Here is a 23,661-nt window from a genome sequence, read left to right on the forward strand (position 1 = left end):
AGGACGAACTCCTGTTTGGTTCAGCAAACTGTCTGGTGTATTTATTTGTTTTTCATTATGTGTACGGTGTTACAAAGAATTATGAAAATGGGATGGAATCAAGATGAGTACTATCTTTTCACAACAAATGACTTTTTAATACAGCAGTTAATTGAACTACTATCCTGCAAAGAAGGTCACAGACAGTATTATTAACTATCAGAACTTTTAGAGAAAAGTGTCACACTCTCACTATTTGGAAATTTGGAAAGCATCTTATTATATTTAGTCCTATTAAGTTACAAGAGAAAACTAAACATAATCAACAAAATGAAGATAAACTACGGCAGGGCTATATTTTCTTCACTTATTTCAAATCACTTTGTTCATTATTCACTGTCTCAGTAAGCTATCCATTATTGACCATACTGTTTTGGAGAATACAATAATACCAATGACACAACCTGGGAAAATGTCTTCAGGAGTGACGATCTGCATTTACACCTACACTTCCCATAAGCAGAGAATACATAGATGATTGCAGCCAGTACAATCCTTAAACCAGTGCAAGAGGGGTCCCAGGCCTGGATACAGTACTTGAGAAGGCCGTTCCCTTGTCTTCCTTTCATTTTGCCATAAGGGCAAGGAGTTAGGAGGCCAAGGGACAAGTTCACTGTGATACTATATGTTTCCCCACTTCTTCACCATGTTTTTGGTGCCTGAGACGCTGGAATTCCCTGCCCAGATGCTGCCAAGCCTATATCCAAGGCCTGTACCAACCATTCCCCAGGCTCACATTCCAGAATGTAGATCACATCTCCAGTGTGATCATGCCTAGGTTATAGGAATGACTAAGGAAGAGACGCTGTATGAAAGAATGGAGCTGGATAAGGCTGTATCCAGCCTTATAAGGTGTGGGAGGGAAAAGAAGGAAAGTAGATCCGGGACCAGCTTTTCTTATGTGGCCATATCTACACATTTGCTCATGCTACTCTCCCTATCTGCAGTTCTCCTTATTCTCCTGGTGAATTCTGACTTACTTCTCAAGGCTACTTCCTGGGCATACTACTTATTTCTTAAACAATTTATAGATGCTTCTATTACTGCACTTATATGCTACTACAGTTGTTTGCTTATCTGTTTTCCCTTTGAGCTCTTGAGTGCTGATAAAATATTTTATTCCATTTTTGTATCCCTAGTGCCTTTCCCTGTGCATATACTAAATTACCATGTGACATATGTCAATGATTTCTTTCGACCTAAATAGTGATCACAATTATCTATTTAAACAAAATTTAAGACTCTTATTTCAGCTGATTAGTCGGTGATCCAAATAAATTTATTGTGTAGTATCCTTGTTACAGAAAGCTGCTATTCTAAATACGTCTTACAGAATAATTGAGAGTTTTGTTGGTATGATACTCCATTTGTTCAACTGGCATATGAGTACAAGGGAAAAGAAAAATATGGCTAGATTAAGATAAAATTAATAATTTCAAAAATTCAGATTAATTATTGAGCTCAACAAGTCCTCAGAATCAAAAGGATATTTGATAACAGAAACAAAAGCAATGGTATAATGGAAGTTTATCTTTTAGGCTATTCTATAGAGACTTTATACTGGGTAGCATAATTTCATTACCTACCATAAAAAAATATGGAAAAACTCCATTTTTGTGTGTCTTGTACTGTTTTGTGTCAAAAGGTGCCTTGCATTATTCTGTATAATTCTGTGTAAAACTGTCCTTGTGAAAATGTTAAGTAACCACAAACACAATTTTAATGAAAAAGTGTCAATAAGCCTATCAACTGCTAAATATTTATTTCTACCAATTACAATAATGTGAAATTTCTGCCTAAATCACTCCATTTAATATTTGTAATAAGCATCTGTTAAAGTTCTGTTCAGTAACTCTTTGTTGAACATCTTTCTAAACTCAGCACTGTACTTATTATGCAGGTTCCAAGAGAAATAATGAGTTGTAAGTCATTATCCAAATCATAAAGATTTCCTAGAAAATTAAATAAAACACATTTAGGAAAACAAAAAGGAGCAATAATTAAATAAGTACTCAGCAAGGGCCCTGGAAAATTTAGGAAGAAGGACATCGGTACAATTTGGTTTCAATTTGGTTTCAAAAAGGGAAAATGCTTGTGTGGGTCTTGAAAGTTGGATTTAAATAAGTAAAAGGGAGAGAAGAATTTGGAAAACTCAGGGCTTGAAGTGGGTCATGGTTGCTTATATGAGGTAATACAACTGGAGCCATACAGATCAGAACAAGCAAATACCTGCTTTAAGATGACATTCTAACTCAGGAGAACCAAATATTAGCCAATTATTTAAGTAAATCAGTTGACAGTGGGACACAGGAGACAATAATATTGATTGGAAATAAAGGAAACAGGTAATTCTGAAAAAGCAACTTACTTACTACTATACCAAACAATGTATTTGTAGCCCAAATCATTCCTGAGTTTGAAATTGCCATTTCTACATGAATTCTTAGCATTTATGATTTAATGCCTCAAATTCATCAAACTCAATATGTAAAAGAGAACCCTTCATTTTCATTCAAATATCCACATATCAGTAAATGTTCCACCATATACCTAGTTTTTTAAGGCAGAAGTCTACTTTTGTCTAGTTGGTTGCCAACCCCTGCTTACTTTAACATTCAATTTGCCATCAAGTTTTAATCTACCTTGAAAATATGAGTAACTCTACCTTCCTATGTCCATACTTATGGCATTTATCAATCATATTTCTAATCTGAATTTTTGCAGCCACCCTCAACTGTTTCCTTTGTGACCACTAATCTTTCCCTATATAGTATCTTAAAATGTAAAGAAGATCCTGTTCATTTGTTACTTAAAACCCCTTAAAGGCTTCCATCACACTTGGAATAAAAATTCCAATGACTTCCTGCACCTCCTGATACTTCCTGCATTCACCCTGATTTATTTCTCCATCCTTATCATTTAATACACCTTCACTGATCATTACGCTCCTGCCACATTTTTCTTTCCTGAGTTCTTTTGTTGTCATCCACTCCAGTTTTCACATGGCTATCACCTTCTAATTATTCAATTCTCAATTTAAACATCCACTTCTCAAATAAGTTTTTTTTCTCATATAAGTAACTGTTCCACCCCATGCCCATTTTTTCATTGCTTTCATAGTATTTACCACAATTTATAAAGTCTCCTTCATTTGCTAGCTATTGTACTTTTTCTTATATTCTGTGAGAACAGGAACCACACCTTTTTGATTCACTACTACATTTACTTCAACTAGCATGGTTCCTGGAGCATAATAGGTATTCAAGTAATATTTGCTATCAAATAAGCAGATTTTGGGTACATTTACCAATTTATAACCCTCTGAAGTACTTAGAAAAAATACTTGAAAGTAAATCATACTGCTATTAATGTTTCCTCTTGCTCTCGGCCTTAGCTCCATCTTTTGAGAAACCTCTGCGCCATGAGAGCGAAGTGGAGGAAGAAGCGAATGCGCAGGCTGAAGCGCAAAAGAAGAAAGATGAGGCAGAGGTCCAAGTAAACTTGTACACCCATGGAAGCCACAGAAGCAGAAACAAGGGAAGCCAGAGGCCAGAGATGCTGGTACAAATTGTGGACTGTATGCCTACTATCTAGAACTTCTCAATGGATCTGGAACATCTATGGCCATTCTGATCACCTTGACCACCTTTGAGAGACCTACCTTGCTCGTATCAAAGCCATCCCTTTTGGTCCTTTGCCCTGGACCTGTGATAACTATGGACTAGTTCTCTTCTCAGTTGTGGCTGAATGTAACGTGTACAATAAATCATCTCTTTTGCTGTCTTAGCTGAAGAAAAAAAAAATGTTTCCTCTTAAAATTTTATTGAGACAAGTTGGAAAATAAGTATTAGTATTTAAACAAAGAAACAATCAATCAATACAATTTTAGGTTCAATGGTGATGGTAAATTGGAATGACAATAACGAAAAACAGTATGAGCAGTCCTCAAAAACTTGAAAACAAAACCACCATATGATCTAGCAATCGACTTCTAGGTATATAATCAAAGGAATATCTACACAACCATGTTCATTTCAACACCATTTGCAATAGCCAAGATGTGCAAACATCAGCATCCCTGCAAAGATGAATAAAAAATAGGGACAGGAAAATGTGGCACATGCTTGCGCATGTGTGTGAATGCACACACACACACAGGAATATTATTCAGACCGAGAAATATTTTGCCATTTTTGACAACACAGATGACCCCAGCAGACATTAAGTGAAATAAGCCAACCATAGAAAGACAAACATTGTATCATCTTATTTATATGTGGAATCTTAAAAAGTTGAATTTACAAGACCAAAGAATAGAATTGTGATTCTCAGCGGTTGCAGGGTATTGGAAATGGGGAGATACTGGTCAAAAGCTACAAACTTTTAGATATAAGATGAGCAAATTCTGGGGATCTAAGATACAGCATAGTGACTACAGTGAATATTAATAATACTGTATTGTATACTTGAAATTTGCTAAGAAAATCTGTGCTGTGCTAAGTCACTTCAGTTGTGTCTGACTCTTTGCCATCCTATGGACTATAGCCTGCCAGGTTCCTCTGTCCATGGGATTCTCTAGGCAAGAATACTTGAGTGGGTTGCCATTTCCTTCTCCAGAGCATCTTCCTGACTCAGAGACTGAACCTGCGTTTCTTATGTCTCCTGCACTGGCAGGCAGGTTCTTTATCACTAGCACCACCTGCTAAGAAAATTGGTCTTACGTATTCTCACCACAAAAAAATGGTAACTATTTGATGTGATGGATATACTAATTAACTTGATTGTGGGAATTATTTTACAATGTTTATATATACCAAAACATCAAGTTGTATAATTCAAATACATATTTTTACTTGTCAATCATATCTCAATAATGCTGGAAAATGGTGAAGGTAATATATAATTCAATATAACACTACTCTGCAGACCTTAGTAATCTCTGATATACCAGATAAGAACAAAGGTTTCCAAAATGTCAATCCTTAGGATTAAAAGACACTTGCTACTTTCAAACTATGCTGATCTTTACAATTAATTTCAGAAAAATGAACTGCTTAAAATATCAAATTTCATCTACATATTTCACATTTAACCTCATAATTTAAAAGTGTCTTCTATTTGCCAGTGGATTATTGATCAAAAATATGTTTGTAAATACCATTTGCTCATTTTTGAAATGAGGTGTGAAAGAGTATTTTAAATTTTTCCAATCTCATGAAAGAATAGTCAAGATTTCTGAGAAAAGTAAAAGCTACTCTAGACAAGCTTATTTTTCATAGTTTGGTTTTGGGTTAAATTAAAGAACACAATAGATCAAATATAACTCAGGTCTTAATAAGATTTTTCTTCTGGCTAAAAATTTCAGGTGATAGAAACAGAAAAAATTTTAAGTCTAAATCCATTTTTTCCTTTGTTTTGGGGTCGACTCGGTGTATATTGGGCAGTTATTAACTATAAGATCGAAGAATCTGTCCTTAAGTTAAAATGGAAATTCATTCCCATCAGTGTTACCTCTACAATTAAATCTCTTGGGGAAAGAGTGCTAGCAAAAACACTAGTAGTAATTTGAGAACAAACCATTCTAGACGAGGTATGAAACGGGATAAATCTTACCATTTACACATTTATTTTTCTCTCTTCTATACAACCTACCAAACAATTGTATTATTATGAGGCAAAGTAGTGTTTTTAATACAAAAAAATTACATTCAGTTCAGTTGCTCAGCCATGTCCAACTCTTCGCAACCCCATGGACTGCAGCACACCAGGCCTCCCTGTCGATCATCAACTCCTGGAGCTTGCGCAAACTCATGTCCATTGAGTCGGTGATGCCATCCAACCATCTCAGCCTCTGTTGTCCCCTTCTCCTCCCGCCTACAATCTTTCCCAGCATCAGGGTCTTTTCCTATGTGTCTGTTCTTCATATCAGGTGGCCAAAGTATTGGAGTCTCAACTTCAACATCAGTTCTTCCAATGAACATTCAGGACTGATTTCCTTTAGGATGGACTGGTTGGATTTCCTTGCAGTCCAGGGGACTCTCAAGAGTCTTCTCTTGAGAAGACTGGCAAAGTAATGTCTCTGCTTTCTAATATACTGTCTAAGTTGGTCACAACGTTTCTTTCAAGGAACAAGCGTCTTTTAATTTCACAGCTGCAGTCACAATCTGCAGTGATTTTGGAGCCCAAAAAGATAAAGTCTGCCACTGTTTCCACTGTTTCTTCATCTATTTGCCATGAAGTGATGGGACCGGATGCCATGATCTTTGTTTTTGAATGCTGACCTCTAAACCAACTTTTTCACTCTCCTCTTTCCCTTTCATCAAGAGGCTCTTTAGTTCTTCTTCACTTTCTGCCATAAGGGTGGTGTCATCTGCATATCTGAGGTTATTGATATTTCTCCTGGCAATCTTGATTCCAGCTTGTGCTTCTTCCAGCCCAGCGTTTCTCATGATGTACTCTGCACATAAGTTAAATAAGAAGGGTGACAATATGCAGCCTTGACGTACTCCTTTTCCCATTTGGAACCAGTCTGTTGTTCCATGTCCAGTTCTCACTGTTGCTTCCCGACCTGGAGTGGCGAGCAGCAGCTGCGTGGCACTGGAGCGACGAGTGGCCGAGAGGAGATACCCCATGTCCAAGGTCAGGAGCAGTGGCTATGAGGAGATACCCCACATCCAAGGTCAGGAGCAGTGCCTACACGTCACTGGAGCAGCCGTGAATAGATATCCCTCGTCCAAGGTCAGGAGCGGGCGGCTGCACTTCACTGGACCGGCCATGTGGAGATACCCCATGTCCAAGGTTAGAGAAACCCCAATAAGATGGTAGGCACTGGAGTGGCTGTGAGGACACAGCCCAGATCCAAGAGCAACGGAGAAGCTCCAGCAAAATGGTAGGAGGAGCGAATTCACATTTAGAATCAAACCCCTTTCCCATCAGGGACACTCAGAGGGATCAAACAAATCTTGTGTGCACCAGGACCCAGGGACCCCACAGACTGAGACAGAACTGTTTGATCATCTCCTGTGGAGGTACGGGTCGGCAGTGGTCTGCCGCAGGGACAGGGCCTCTGGGTGTGGGTATGGCACAAGTCCTCTTGGAGCAGGTCACCATTAACCCCATCACAGAGCTGCCAGAACTTACAGAGGACTGGGAATAGACTCTTGGAGGGCACAACAGAACCCTGTGCACCAGGACCCAGGAGAAAGGAACAGTGACCCCACAGGAGACTGTCCCAGACTTGCCTGTGGGTGTCCGGGAGTCTCCAGTGAAGGCGTGGGTCGGTGGTGGCCTGCTGCAGGGTTGGGGGCACAGACTCTAGCAGTACATGTATGGGATCTTTTGAGGGTGGTCATCATTATCTTCATTACCTACACCATAGTTTGGCATCAGGTAAATAGCAGGGAGGGAACACAGCTCCACCCATCAATAGAAAATTGGATTAAAGATTTACTGAACATGGCCTCACCCATCAGAACAAGACCCAGTATCCCTTCAGTCCGTTTGAAAACCACAATCCCAGAAAAGTAATCAATCTAATCACATGGACCACAGCCTTGTCTAACTCAATGAAACTATGAGCCATTCCATGTAGGGTCACCCAAGACGAATGGGTCATGGTGGAGAGATCTGACAAAATGTGGTCCACTGGAGAAGGGAATGGAAAACCACTGAAGTATTCCTGCCTTGAGAACCCCATGAACAGTATGAAAAGGTAAAAAGATAGGACAACGTAAGATAAACTCCCCAGGTCAGTAGGTGCCCAATACTCTGCTGGAGATCAGTGGGGAAGTAACTCCAGAAAGAATGAAGGGACGGAGCCAAAGCAAAAACACCCGGCTGTGGATGCGACTGGTGATGGAAGCAAGGTCCGATGCTGTAAAGAGCAATACTGCATAGGAACCCGGAATGTTAGGTCCATGAATCAAGGCAAATTGGAAGTGGTCAAACAGGATATGGCAAGAAAGAACATCGATATTTTAGGAATCAGTGAACTAAAATGGACTGGAATGGGTGAATTTAACTCAGATGACCATTATATCTACTACTGTGGGCAAGAATCCCTTAGAAGACATGGAATAGCCCTCATAGTCAGCAAGAGTCCAAAATGCAGTACTTCGATGCAATCTCAAAAATGACAGAATGATCTCTGTTCATTTTGAATGGAAACCATTCAGTATCACAGTAATCCAAGACTATGTCTCGACCAGTAATGCTGAAGAAGCTGAAGTTGAACGGTTCTATGAAGACTTACAAGACTTTCTAGAACTAACACCCCCAAAAGATGTCCTTTTCATTACAGGGGACTGGAATGCAAAAGTAGGAAGAAACACCTGGAGTAACAGGCAAATTTGGCCTTGGAGTATGGAATGAAGCAGGGCAAGGGCTAACAGATTTCTGCCAAGAGAATGTACTGGTCATAGAAAACACCCTCTTCCAACAACACAAGAGAAGACTCTACACATGGACATCACCAGATGGTCAGCACCAAAATCAGACTGATTATATTCTTTGCAGCCAAAGATGGAGAAGCTCTATACAGTCAGCATAAACAAGACTGGGAGCTGACTGTGGCTCAGATCATGAACTCCTTATTGCCAAATTCAGACTTAAATTGAAGAAAGTAGGGAAAACTACTAGACCATTCAGGTATGACCTAAATCAAATCCCTAACGATTATACAGTAGAAGTGAGAAATAGATTTAAGGGACTAGATCTGATAGACCAGATGAACTACGGTTGCAGGTTCGTGACATTGTACAGGAGACAGGGATCAAGACCATCCCCAAGAAAAAGAAATGCAAAAAAGCAAAATGGTTGTCTGCGGAGGTCTTACAAATTGCTGTGAAAAGAAGAGAAGTGAAAAGCAAAGGAGAAAAGGAAAGATATACCCATCTGAATGCAGAGTTTCAAAGAATAGCAAGGAGAGATAAGAAAGCCTTCCTCAGTGATCAGTGCAAAGAAATAGAGGAAAAGAATAGAATGGGAAAGACTAGACATCTCTTCAAGAAAATTAGAGATACCAAGGAAACATTTCATGGAAAGCTGGGCTCAATAAAGGACAGAAATGGTATGGACCTGAAAGAAGCAGAAGATATTAAGAAGAGGTGGAAAGAATACACAGAAGAACTGTACAAAAAAGAACTTCATGACCCAGATAATCACGATGGTGTGATCATTCACCTAGAGCCAGACATCCTGGAATGGGAAGTCAAGTGGGCCTTAGGCAGCATCACAGTGAACAAAGCTAGTGGAGATGATGGAATTCCAGTTGAGCTAGTTCAAATCCTAAAAATGATGCTGTCAAAGAATTACATTATAGAAAGGCATTTTGGATTTTAATCGTTCTGATTCAAAACTGTTCCTCATTCTGGGACAAACCTCATTGTAATTTTTCTACTTGCTATGAATCAAAAACTTCAGGCAACCAAATAATATATTTCTTATTACTCTATATTAAAAAGAACATGTAAACCATGCTCAGTAACTATTCATGACACTCTAGAGCATCTCTGCTTAGCAGTAGCACATTCAATGACCCATGAAGTCTTGGCCACCAAGCTCTTGCGGTGTGTGTGTGTATGTGTGCTCACTTAGTAATATCGGACTCTTTGAGACCCCATGGACTGCAGTCTGCCAGGCTCCTCTGTCCATGGGATTCTCTAGGCAAGAATATTAAAGTGGCTTGCCATTTCCTCCTCCAGGGACTCCTCCCTGAATCAGGGACTGAACTTGCATTTTCTTTATCTCCTCCACTGGCAGGCAGATTCTTTACCACTGCACCACCTGGTCACTATTTCAATATGGTAGGGGCAGACAAAATGAGGAGAGGGTGGATCATAACTTCTATCTGCCTAAACAATGAGCTCAATGTTCCATTCTACATTTACAACTATGATCTAAGAGAACAGAAGTAAGATAAGTGGTAAAATTAATATACTGCCGTCATGTCATTGAGTGTAAAGTTCTAAGTAATTTCTTAAATGGAGATATAGGTATTTTTCCCAAATGGGTTTAGATAGAGTAATCATGGGATTCTGGAACTCAGAATCTTAAAGACAGGAGATACATATGTAATAACCAACATTCCTTATGCAAACTTACATATATTTTATAGAAAAAAGAGAAACTCCTTCTTAGAGCAATGTTTGTAACATAATATATTTTGTCACAATAAGGGAAATGTTATATGGCAGAATAAGAAATTAAAGTTTTTTCTGTTTCCCTTAAAAATCCCAAACTATAAAATTAAAACTCAGTCATGGTATCTACTAACCCTGCAATGAATTTTATCATATTTTATAATAAATATAAAAATCACATGGAAGCTATCATATATAAACCATCATAATGGTTAAAATAATATAGAAGCTTCTAACTTCTTTTGTAGATTGTGAGATACTGTAGATAGAGATAAGAAGTACTTTTAAGGACCAAACATTTTTAATGATTTCCCATGATTCAAGTGGATTTATAGTTAACAGATTTTTTAATAGAAAATACAGTTCACAAAAAAGTTAATTTACAAGACTAGATGCAGTTTACCAAATGGAATTAGCAATAGCATCTAGTAATCCAAAGTAGGAAAGAGAGAATGAGGTTTAAATGAATTGGAGAACACTTGAATTAAATCAGCACACTTCTCTTGTGAACCAATGAGCTTACATTGTAAGTATTCTTTGATTCACTCCAGCAATCCGAAATTGCCTAAGCATTCAGCTAAGCAGTAATTTTATTTGAAATTACTTAGACTTTATAATTGCTGAATGGTCATGGCGTGTGTTTTTATTGGTTGTAAACAAAGATGACCTTCCTAGATATACTAGAGTCATTTGTCCCATCACTAGAATATATTGATTTGGCACTACAAAAAAGAGAAGTAAAATAAATGGGCCATACATGTAACTCTCTTTAAGAAACACTTACATAATTCAATCTAGGGAAAAAATGGTGACATTTCAGAGGATTCCTTTGGGGAAAAGACGAGAACACTGAGATCTCTCCCCACGGAAGACTTTTAAAGTAAAATATACCTCAAATCTACAGAAAATTTATAATGGCCTTCATAATGAAAAACTCACTCATAATATATCTCTCTGAGAAAGATATCTTATTTTGCACTTCCTCAACAAATTGTCACATTGGATGCGTTTGAATTTGTATAAGACAAAATTCTCATTATTTTAATAGTGAAGGAAATTATAGAGTATCTTTCACTTTTAAGTCATTAGATATTGGCGAAGATTCCCATGAGCTTCCAGCATCCTCAGTATAACACTCATTGAGAGGTATTATAGCATATGCTGTTGCTGCTGCTAAGTCGCTTCAGTCGTGTCCGACTCTGTGCGACCCCACAGACGGCAGCCCACCAGGCTCCCCCATCCCTTTGATTCTCCAGGCAAGAACACTGGAGTGGGTTGCCATTTCCTTCTCTAATGCATATGGATTATAGTAAAAGTTTGGAGCCATGCAGATCTGGGTTCAAATTCTGGCTCCAATAGTGGATCATTACAAATGACAGAAAACAGTCTAAACTAGACTAAGCAATTTTTTAAAATCTCTTTGTGCAAATAATTTTAAAAAATTCAGCACAGCTGAAACTTTATTCCTTTTCAGTTCAGTTCAGTTCAGTCACTCAGTCATGTCCGACTCTTTGCAACCCCATGAACCACAGCATGCCAGGTCTCCCTGTCCATCACCAACTCCCGGAGTCCACCCAAACCCATGTCCACTGAGTCAGTGACGCCATCCAACCATCTCATCCTCTGTCGTCCCCTTCTCCTCTTGCCCTCAATCTTTCCCAGCATCAGGGTCTTTTCAAATGAGTCAGCTCTTCGCATCAGATGGCCAAAGTATTGTAGTTTCAGCTTCAACATTATTCCCTTTGGTAAACATTTATTCCACCCCGACCCCCTCCCCTAGGCCCTGGCATGCATGTTCTACTTTCTGTTTCTATGAATTTGATTTTTTTAAGATTCTACAAATGAAGTCATACAGTATTTTTCTTCCTCAGTCTTATTTTACTAGGCATAATGTCCTTCAGGTTCACCCATATTTTTACAAATGGTAGGATTTTCTTCTTTTTTTAAGTTGAATAATATTCCATTGCATATTTACCATATTTTCAGTTTCAGCTGCAAAATGAATAAATTTAGGTGATCTAATGTATAGCATAGTGACCATAGTCAACTGTACTGTATTATATACTTGAAATTTCCCAAGACACTTTTTTTTTTCCTAAGACACTTTAAATGCTCACACAAAAACAACAAAAGGTACCTATGTGAGGTAATGGATATGTGTATCAAAACATCATGTTTACACATGCTAAATATAAACAATTTTCATTTGGCAATTATATTCAAAAAGCTAAAAACAAGTCCAGGGGAGGAGTTAGGCTCAGCTGAATTCAGAGATCAAATAGAGCTAACAGGACTGAATTTTCTTCACCATTTGGCATGTTTCTCTCTCTTTCCCTCTATGATTTTATTTATTTGGTAGAAAATGGTTAAAGCTCCATATTCTCTCAAGAGTAAAATCCAGCCATGAAGATGACAGGCTTACAGAGTTTAAAAAATACATGATCTGAAAACTAAATTCGATTACTAGAGAGAGGTAAATGGATTTTTGGTGACAAAAATGTCATTTCCCCTAAAATATTCTATTAACTGTGTGATCTCAGGCAACTTACTTAACTCATCCAAGTATAAAATGGAGATCACAACACAGACTATGATCTACGGTGTTCTGGGAGTTAAATAAATTTTTGAAAACAGTTTCTACAATTCTTGGCAGATTGCAGACAAATAATAAGTGAGGAATAAAACTGCTGAAAATACACCAGAAAGAGTTGGAATAGAAAAATGGGGTCCCGACCTCAGCTCCTGATCACTAGGACAGATGGTCTCTCTAAAGTGAAACCACATTTCCGTGACAAAAATGCATCTGAAAGTGTGTGACTAAGTGCAAACAAGAGCTTAAACTTGCCAAAGAAAATACACTAGCATGTAGGAAAGATGTTAATGTTTGGCAAAGAGAAAGAAAAAGGAAAAAAAAAGAAAAACACCTGTACCCTTGTTATATGAAAAATACATTATTTGTTTTAATCCTAGTTACAGATGAAAAGCAGAGAATGAAGGACAAAGCCATAGCTTCATGCATGTACATCAGCTGGATATGGAAAGGGAAAAAAAAAAACTGGCAAGATTTCCCTGTGTCTGGCAGGGATCTTCAGACTGGTATCTCAACGTTTATCCACTGTACTAGAATGATGAGGCACAGAGCGGGAAGAGCGAGTGAGTGAGAGAGAGAGCAGAGAGAGAAAAGGAAAGATGAAGGCAAAAAAGGGGTAAAGAGGGGAGGCATGGAGGAAGGAAGCAAGGATAAAGCAGAGATATGTACATTACTCCACACTGGCAAATGGAGAAGGGGCACTTGATCTCCTTAGAAACATGCTAATAACTTTATTCCAATTTCCTTGTATAAGAAATATGCATTTCCAGGAGAGAACAACAGATAACTGCCCTAACTGGGAAAATGCCTGAAAGTGGAGTACTGATTTCAAAAACTCTCTAACAGTCCTGTATTGTCAGAACTCAAGGCACCTTCTGGAGACAGAAAGTAGACTACAGGGATGAATTATAGTGGTTCCTATTAATTCAGTTGTAGTCACATAATAAGACTACAAAATAACAACAGGGCAAGTTGGTAGATACACTATAGTGGGTTTGACAATTATCTTTTTTTTCCATTTCTATCTCAGAGTCCCACCAAACATAATATGGATTTTTATTAAATGGTATTCAATATACATGTATGTTTTTGCCACAGGGTTATTTGGCTTTATCAGTTTGTTGTCATAATCAAGTATGCAACAATTTGTAATTGATAATTATCCAAAACAATTCAACACACTATATTGACGATGTCTTAATGACAAAATTTTTAGGGGAAGAAGTGCTATAAAGAGTAGTTAAGGCTGTAATTATTCACATGACAAATAAAGGCTGGTTGATAAACCTACCCACTACTATATATAAAACAGATAACTGATAAGAACTGACAGAGCACAGGAAACTGTACCCGATACTCTAAAATGAGCTATATGGGAACAGAATCAAAAAGAATGGATGTATGTATGTGTAACCGATTCACCTGCTGTACACCCAAAACTAACATAACATTGTAAATCAATTAAAATCCAATAAAAATTTAAAAATTCAAGGCCTCACCGAGGATTTGAAATCTGGGGCAATTACATGGGATGGAGCAACCAGCAAACATATTAATAATCTTGCTACTAAACAAAATACCCATCACTGGTATTACATAACCCTTACATTGTTCTCTTTAAATTGTTAATTATATTTCAGAGTAATCAGAAGAAAAATGTCTTTTATATTTACCCTGATTTTATCTTTCCTAGTTCTTTCTTGATGAATCTGCTGAAGTTTTATCTATTTTGTTTATCTTTTCAATGAACTAGCTTTTAGTTTCATTCATCTTTTTCTACTGTTTTTTCTCTTATTTATTTCTGCTTGCTCTGATCTTTATGATTTCTTTCCTTCTGTTAACTGTATGTTTTGTTTGGTCTTCTTTCTCTAGTTGTTTTAGGTGTAAGGTTAATTTATTTGGAATTTTTTCTTATTTCCTGAGGTAAGACCATATTGCTATAAACTCCCTTCTTAGAACTGCTTTTGCTGCATCCCATAGATTTTGGATCATCATGTTTTCATTTTCATTTGTCTCTAGGTTATTTTTTGATTTCTTCAGCGATTCATTTGTTGTTGTTTTAGTAGCATACTGTTTAGCCTCCATGTGTTTCTGTTTTTTGTTTTTTTTACAATACAGTTTAATTTCTGACCTCATAGCATTGTGGTCAGTAACGATACTTGATGTGATTTCAGTTTTCTTAAATTTACTTAAGCTTGCTTTATGGCTCAAAATGTGATCTATCCTAAAGAATGTTTCACATGCACTTGAAAAGAATATGTATTCTGCTGCTTTTGGATGGAATGCTCTGTAAATGTCAATTAAATTCATCTGCTCTAATGAGTCATTAAGGCCTGTGTTTCCTGAGTTTCTGTCTCAATGATCTGACCACTGACATAAGTGGTGTGTTAAAGTCCCTCACTATTACTGTTTTTCTGTCCATTTCTCCTTTTACAGCTGTCAGCATCTGCCATATATTGAGGTTCTCCTATGTTGGCTGCATATACATTTACAATTGCTATACCTTCTTTTTGGATTGATCCCTTGATCATTATGTGTCTTCTATCACCTTGTGCTTTTTTCTTCACCCATGACTTTTAATAGGTCCTAAATATCTGTGCCACAGAGAGGGCATTTTCTAATTCTTCTTTAATAGACTTCTGGGCTCGTGATGGTGCAGCAAGGAAGTACTCAGTTCTATTGAAGTTGTTCAGTTTCAGTATTGTGTAGACCTGTGCTGGGTCTTGGAAATGAAACCTTTTAAGCATTTCTTATCCTTTTTTATTTAACAACTAAGCTCTTGTATTTGTGCTGGGCCTTGGACACAAGATTTCCTGCTTTAATTGAGCAGACTTCTTTTTTGTTTGTGGCAGAGCCTGGAACCAAGTGACTTTCCTCCTTCTCCCTCAAGGCAGAAGTCTTCTGATCTGCCCTTCCCTGGAAGCAGTATTTTTTTTAATCTAGGTCCTGGGGTTGGAAAGGTGTGAGGAAATTCTCTCTCAAGGCCCTTATGGTTTCATTTATGTGAAAGTAGTACTTAGAAAAGCAGTTAGTATTTTGTGTGACTCAAGGGGCAGCGGATAATCATTTGCACACCTGCATGGTGGAGAGGGCAATTTCCAATCTCCTGCCTTTTCTGTGGGCACTGGGTGGAGGCCTATGCCTATGCAAAAGAGCTCTTAGGTTAATATGGCCTTCCCTCTTCACTAAAGCTCTCAGTTATTCAAAACTGATTCACTAGCTCTGGTTAGTTGGCCTACTACTGTATAGCTATAAAGGATGTAAAGGGCTATAGCTTATTATGGAGGTTATAACCAGTGCCATGAAGGCATAAGGAATCAGGAAGAGAGGCTTTTTCTTGTCCGGAGCATAAAAAGGAATAAGTGACTTACTCAACATTAACAAAGTTTGAAACATAAATTTTCAGTCCTCAGCAGCATAAATCCTTTTTTAGAAAAAGTGTTGAGTGGGATCCCAAAAATCAAGAGAAAAAAGCAGAATTTTATTAATATTATTTAACAATATAGGATATATCGATAATATTTACTTATTTAGAAAGTAAATGAAACGACAAGGTGAGTTTTTGATGAACACAGGCATTTAAAATTTGGACTTACTCACATGGGTAAATGGGTGGTTATGGTAGAATGTTTTTAATCGTCTATCTTGAAATCTTAGGCTATTCTTCAGTTAAGAAGAATTGGCAAGAAAAGATTTTTCTCCTTGAAAACTGCATAAATATGAATAAATCCAACATAAAATTAGCATACTGATCATCTTTAATATGCTAAACCATGCTACATAGCACATTTATGTTTTAAATTATACCTTTAATAGTATAAATGTATCTATAAAATTCAAATTAATCTGGTGACATTCCTGAACCCCCTTTAGAGACCTGCCATACATATGAATCATAAATTTATAAGAAAGAGTTACCCATAAAAATACTGAAATAAATAAAATATAGTTTCTAATTAGTCTGGTGAGAGTAAAAATACTCTCATTCTTCACTAGCTATTTTGAATGTGGCTCAACACCTGGTTTGCTCTCTCATTTTCCCCTAAACAAATGTATTAGTTACTATGTTAGGGTATTCAAAGAGGCTTTCCAAGAAATTTAGCTTCATAATACCAACTAAAATAGTTATCTCTTGAGAGAATGAGCCATATAATCACTTTCATAAAAGCATACAAGATATGCTTGTATAACTCTCAAATTTTGTTTTTTTAATTTTTTTTTGGCATCAAAACCAACACAAGAGGTGACAAGTCAAGGTCTTAAAATAATCATGTTGATATTTCAATGACAGTCTTATCCATAGGAGATTACATTTTATTTTCCAAATCCACTAATGTAAATTCATCCTTTACCAAATTAAGAACATTTTAATCTCTTCACAATACACTCTGACTGAAGATTTAGGCACCTTCCAAATATAAGTGATTAGTATTCAAACGTTCTTGCCTTTCAGAAAAAGCTTTTGAACAAATTGATGTGTAAATTGAACAAACTATCAGCTCCATCTCATTATTAAAGAACAGCATTTTGGCACTTCCTCTGCCAGGTCCTTTGTTTTAGTAAAAAATGTCTTACAAATTATGATAGACTCCACTAGTCCACTGGTTTGTTTACAATGCTTTCATCAAGCCCCCTGTGTCTCTTGAAAACCAGCTGAATCACATTTCTCTTCCATTTTGGACTACACATTTGGAGCACCATGTAATGGTTTTGGCTATATGAGCAGTAGCAGAATGATTCCAGAACCATTCCAACCATTGCTTTCAGCTTTAATTCACTTTTATTAGTCTTTGATTGTGTTGACAAGACCCAGCTGTGAGTCTACTTATCAATACTTCTATAAAGTATTGCTGCTTATGACACCATCAGAGCAGGAGAAATTAGGACTAGTATCTTAACTAAAGAGATTATAATTTAATGTGATTTTAAATTATCTGATAATGTGATGACACTTTCAGATAAATCAAAAGATGGCTCTTCTACTACAGCAAATAAAAAGCAGAAAAATTTTGTATGCTAACAACCTGGTTGTGCTCAAGGTTTTGAACCAATGAAAGCTGTATGATTCAAAAGTTACTGATACAAAAAAGGATTCAACAAAAAAGATGTTCACTGATGAATATTTTAAAAGCCAGAATTAAGTCACATCTAACACATAGACCCATCTCAAAACTCATTACTGGACACTCCATTGCACTCCAGAGAGAAGAAATCAAGTTCCATGCACCAGAACACCGACGCAAGCTTCCCTAACAAGGAAACCTTCACAAACCAATCGTCCAACCCCACCCACTGGGTGAAACCTCCACAATAAAAAGGAACCACAGACCACCAGAATACAGAAAGCCCACTCCAGACACAGCAATCTAAACAAGATGAAAAGGCAGAGAAATACCCAACAGGTAAAGGAACATGAAAAATGCCCACCAAGTCAAACAAAAGAGGAGGAGATAGGGAATCTACCTGAAAAAGAATTTAGAATAATGATAATAAAAATGGTCCAAAATCTTGAAAACAAAATGGAGTTACAGATAAATAGCCTGGAGACAAAGATTGAGAAGATGCAAGAAATATTTAATAAGGACCTAGAAGAAATAAAAAAGAGTCAATTAAAACTGAATAATGCAATAAATGAGATCAAAAACACTCTGGAGGGAACCATGAGTAGAATAACAGAGACAGAAGATAGGATAAGTGGGGTAGAAGATAAAATGGTGGATATAAATGAAGCAGAGAGGAAAAAAGAAAAAAGAATCAAAAGAAATGAGGACAACCTCAGGGACCTCTGGGACAATGTGAAACGCCCCAACATTCGAATCACAGGAGTCCCAGAAGAAGAAGACAAAAAGAAAGGCCATGAGAAAATACTCGAGGAGATAATAGCTGAAAACTTCCCTAAAATGGGGAAGGAAATAGTTACACAGGTCCAAGAAACCCAGAGAGCCCCAAACAGGATAAACCCAAGGCGAAACACCCCAACACACATATTAATCAAATTAACAAAGATCAAACACAAAGAACAAATATTAAAAGCAGCAAGGGAGAAACAACAAATAACACACAAAGGGATTCCCATAAGGATAACAGCTGATCTATCAATAGAAACCCTTCAGGCCAGAAGGGAATGGCAGGACATACTTAGAGTAATGAAAGAGAATAACCTACAACCTAGATTACTGTACCCAGCAAGGATCTCATTCAGATATGAAGGAGAACTCAAAAGCTTTACAGACAAGCAAAAGCAGAGAGAATTCAGCACCACCAAACCAGCTCTTCAACAAATGCTAAAGGATCTTCTCCAGACAGGAAACACAGAAAGGTGGTATAAATGCGAACCCAAAACAACAAAGTAAATGGCAACGGGACCATACCTATCAATAATTATCTTAAATGTAAATGGGTTGAATGCCCCAACCAAAAGACAAAGACTGGCTGAATGGACACAAAAACAAGACCCCTATATATGCTGTCTACAAGAGACCCACCTCAAACCAAGGGACACATACAGACTAAAAGCGAAGGGCTAGAAAAAAATATTTCACGCAAACGGAGACCAAAATAAAGCAGGAGTCGCAATACTCATATCAGATAAAATAGAGTTTAAAATAAAGGCTGTGAAAAGAGACAAAGAAGGACACTACATAAGGATCAAAGGATCAATCCAAGAAGAAGACAATTATAAATATATATGCACCCAACATAGGAGCACCGCAACATGTAAGGCAAACGCTAATGACTATGAAAGAGGAAATTAATAATAACACAATAATAGTGGGAGACTTTAATACCCCACTCACAACTATGGATAGATCAACTAAACAGAAAATTAACAAGGAAACACAAACTTTAAATGACACATGGACCAGCTAGACCTAATGGACATCTACAAGACGTTTCACACCAAAACAATCAACTTCACCTTTTTCTCAAGTGCACACGGAACCTTCTCCAGAATAGATCACATCCTGGGTCATAAATCTAGCCTTGGTAAATTCAAAAAAATTAAAATCATTCCAGTCATCTTTTCTGACCACAGTGCAGTAAGATTAGATCTCAATTACAGGAAAAAAATTATTAAAACTTCAAACATATGGAGGCTAAATAACATGCTTCTGAATAACCAACAAAGCATAGAAGAAATCAAAAAAGAAATCATAATATGCATAGAAATGAATGAAAATGAAAACACAACAACCCAAACCTATGGGACACTGTAAAAGCAGTGCTAAGGGGAAGATTCATAGCATTACAGGCTTACCTCAAGAAACAAGAAAAAAGTCAAATAAATAACCTAACTCTACACCTAAAGCAACTAGAGAAGGAAGAAATGAAGAACCCCAGGGTTAGTAGATGGAAAGAAATCTTAAAAATTAGGGCAGAAATAAATGCAAAAGAAACTAAAGAGACCATAGCAAAAATCAACAAAGCTAAAAGCTGGTTTTTTGGAAAAAAAAAAAAAAAATTGACAAACCGTTAGCAAGACTCATTAAGAAACAAACGGAGAAGAACCAAATCAACAAAATTAGAAATGAATATGGAGAGATCACAACAGACAACACAGAAACACAAAGGATCATAAGAGACTACTACCAGCAGCTCTATGCCAATAAAATGGACAACTTGGAAGAAATGGACAAATTCTGAGGAAAGTATAACATTCCAAAACTGAACCAGAAAGAAATAGATGATAACAGACCCATCACAAGCAAGGAAATCGAAACTGTAATCAGAAATCTTCCAGGAAACAAAAGCCTAGGACCAGATGGCTTCACAGCTGAATTCTACCAAAAATTTAGAGAAGAGCTAACACCTATCTTACTTAAACTCTTCCAGAAAATTGCAGAAGAAGGTAAACTTCCAAACTCATTCTATGAGGCCACCATCACCCTAATTCCAAAACCAGACAAAGATGCCACAAAAAAAGAAAACTACAGGCCATCTATGTTCACTGCTGAACATAGATGCAAAAATCCTTAACAAAACTCTAGCAAACAGAATCCAACAACATATTAAAAAAATCATACATCATGACCAAGTGGGCTTTTCCCAGGAATGCAAGGATTCTTTAATATCCACAAATCAATCAATGTAATACACCACATTAAAAATTGAAAGATAAAAACCATAGATTATCTCAATAGATGCAGAAAAAGCCTTTAACAAAATTCAACATCCATTTATGATTACAACTCTCCAGAAAGCAGGAAGACAAGGAACATACCTCAACATAATAAAAGCTATATATGACAAACCCGCACCAAGCATTACCGTCAATGGTGAAAAACTGAAAGCATTTCCCCTAAAATCAGGAACAAGACAAGGGTGCCCACTCTCTCCACTGCTATTCAACATAGTGTTGGAAGTTTTGGCCACAGCAATCAGAGCAGAAAAAGAAATAAAAGGAATCCAGATAGGAAAATAAGAAATGAACTCTCACTGTTTGCAGATGACATGATCCTCTACACAGAAAACCCTAAAGACTCTACCAGAAAATTACTGGAGCTAATCAATGAATATAGTAAAGTTGCAGGATATAAAATTAACACACAGAAATCTCTTGCATTCCTATACACTAACAATGAGAAAACAGAAAGAGAAATTAAGGAAACAATACCATTCACCATTACAACAAAAAGAGTAAAATACTTAGGAGTATACCTACCTAAATAAACAAAAGACCTATACATAAAAAACTATAAAACACTGATGAAAGAAATCAAAGAGGACACAAATAGATGGAGAAATATACCATGTTCATGGATTGGAAGAATCAATATTGTCAAAATGGCTATTCTACCCAAAGCAATCTATAGATTCAATGCAATCCCTATCAAGCTATCAACGGTATTTTTCACAGAACTAGAACAAATAATTTCACAATTTGTATGGAAGTACAAAAAACCTGGAATAGCCAAAGCAATCTTGAGAAAGAAGAATGGAACTGGAGGAATCAACCTGCCTGACTTCAGGCTCTACTACAAAGCCACAGTCATCAAGACAGTATGGTACTGGCACAAAGACAGAAATATAGATCAATGGAACAGAATAGAAAGCCTAGAGATAAATCCACAAACCTATGGACACCTTATCTTCGACAAAGGAGGCAAGAATATACAATGGAAAAAAGACAACCTCTTTAACAAGTGGTGCTGGGAAAACTGGTCAACCACCTGTAAAAGAATGAAACTAGAACACTTTCTAACACCATACACAAAAATAAACTCAAAATGGATTAAAGATCTAACTGTAAGACCAGAAACCATAAAACTCCTAGAGGAGAACATAGGCAAAACACTCTCCGACATAAACCACAGCAGGATCCTCTACGACCCACCTCCCAGAATATTGGAAATAAAAGCAAAAATAAACAAATGGGACCTGATGCTGCTGCTGCTGCTAAGTCGCTTCAGTTGTGTCTGACTCTGTGCGACCCCATAGACGGCAGCCCACCAGGCTCCCCCATCCCTGGGACCTAATGAAACTTAAAAGCTTTTGTACAGCAAAGGAAACTATAAGCAAGGTGAAAAGACAGCCCTCAGATTGGGAGAAAATAATAGCAAACGTAGCAACAGACAAAAGATTAATTTAAAAATATACAAGCAACTCCTGTAGCTCAATTCCAGAAAAATAAATGACCCAAACAAAAAATGGGCCAAAGAACTAAACAGACATTTCTCCAAAGAAGACATACAGATGGCTAACAAACACATGAAAAGATGCTCAATATCTCTCATTATCAGAGAAATGCAAATCAAAACCACAATGAGGTACCATTACACACCAGTCAGGATGGCTGCTATCCAAAAGTCTACAAGCAATAAATGCTGGAGAGGGTGTGGAGAAAAGGGAACCCTCTTACACTGTTGGTGGGTATGGAAACTAGTACAGCCACTATGGAGAACAGTGTGGAGATTCCTAAAAAACTGGAAATAGAACTGCCATACGACCCAGCAATCCCACTTCTGGGCATACACACTGAGGAAACCAGATCTGAAAGAGACACGTGCACCCCAATGTTCATCGTAGCACTGTTTTTAATAGCCAGGACATGGAAGCAACCTAGATGCCCATCAGCAGACGAATGGATAAGGAAGCTGTGGTACATATACACCATGGAATATTACTCAGCCATTAAAAAGAATTCATTTGAATCAGTTCTAATGAAATGGATGAAACTGGAGCCCATTATACAGAGTGAAGTAAGCCAGAGAGATAAAGACCAATACAGTATACTAACACATATATATGGAATTTAGAAAGATGGTAACCATAACCCTATATGCAAAACAGAAAAAGAGACACAGATGTACAGAACAGACTTTTGGACTCTGGGAGAAGGCGAGGGTGGGATGTTTCAAGAGAACGGTATCAAAACATGTATATTATCTAGGGTGAAACAGATCACCAGCCCAGGTTGGATGCATGAGACAAGTGCTCGGGCCTGGTGCACTGGGAAGACCCAGAGGGATCGGGTAGAGAGAAAGGTGGGTGGGGGATCGGGATGGGAAATAGATGTAAATCCATGGCTGATTCATGTCAATGTATGACAAAAACCACTACAATATTGTAAAGTAATTAGCCTCCAACTTATAAAAATAAATGGAAAAGAAAAGCCAGAATTAAACAAATCCATATAGAAAATTTTCCCATTAACTATTCTGATAGACATGTAGATAAATCATATTAATGGCCTTTTGCTAAGTTCTTTTTTCTACCCGTGGTGGATTAATTATTTATCATTTGGGCAAAACTGTGATGGCTATGTAATGGGTCACTTGGCTAAGCTGAAAACTGTATTACCCAGAATTCCCCCTTTTGTAAGTTTCCAATTAGAGCAAACCAGGAGAAGACTCTTTCAAAACTGCAAAGAACTAGGGAACATAAGGCAGCTAT

The 23,661-nt window shown here is 37.3% G+C and overlaps 1 pseudogene; it reads left to right on the forward strand.

Moving 5' to 3' along the window:
• The first annotated feature begins 826 nt into the window (after positions 1-826).
• Positions 827-23,661, forward strand: part of LOC110133194 (PR domain zinc finger protein 14-like) — a 43,974-nt pseudogene continuing 21,139 nt past the window's right edge.

The sequence above is a fragment of the Odocoileus virginianus genome, chromosome 3, assembly GCF_023699985.2.
Source record: "Odocoileus virginianus isolate 20LAN1187 ecotype Illinois chromosome 3, Ovbor_1.2, whole genome shotgun sequence".
Classification (NCBI taxonomy): domain Eukaryota; kingdom Metazoa; phylum Chordata; class Mammalia; order Artiodactyla; family Cervidae; genus Odocoileus; species Odocoileus virginianus.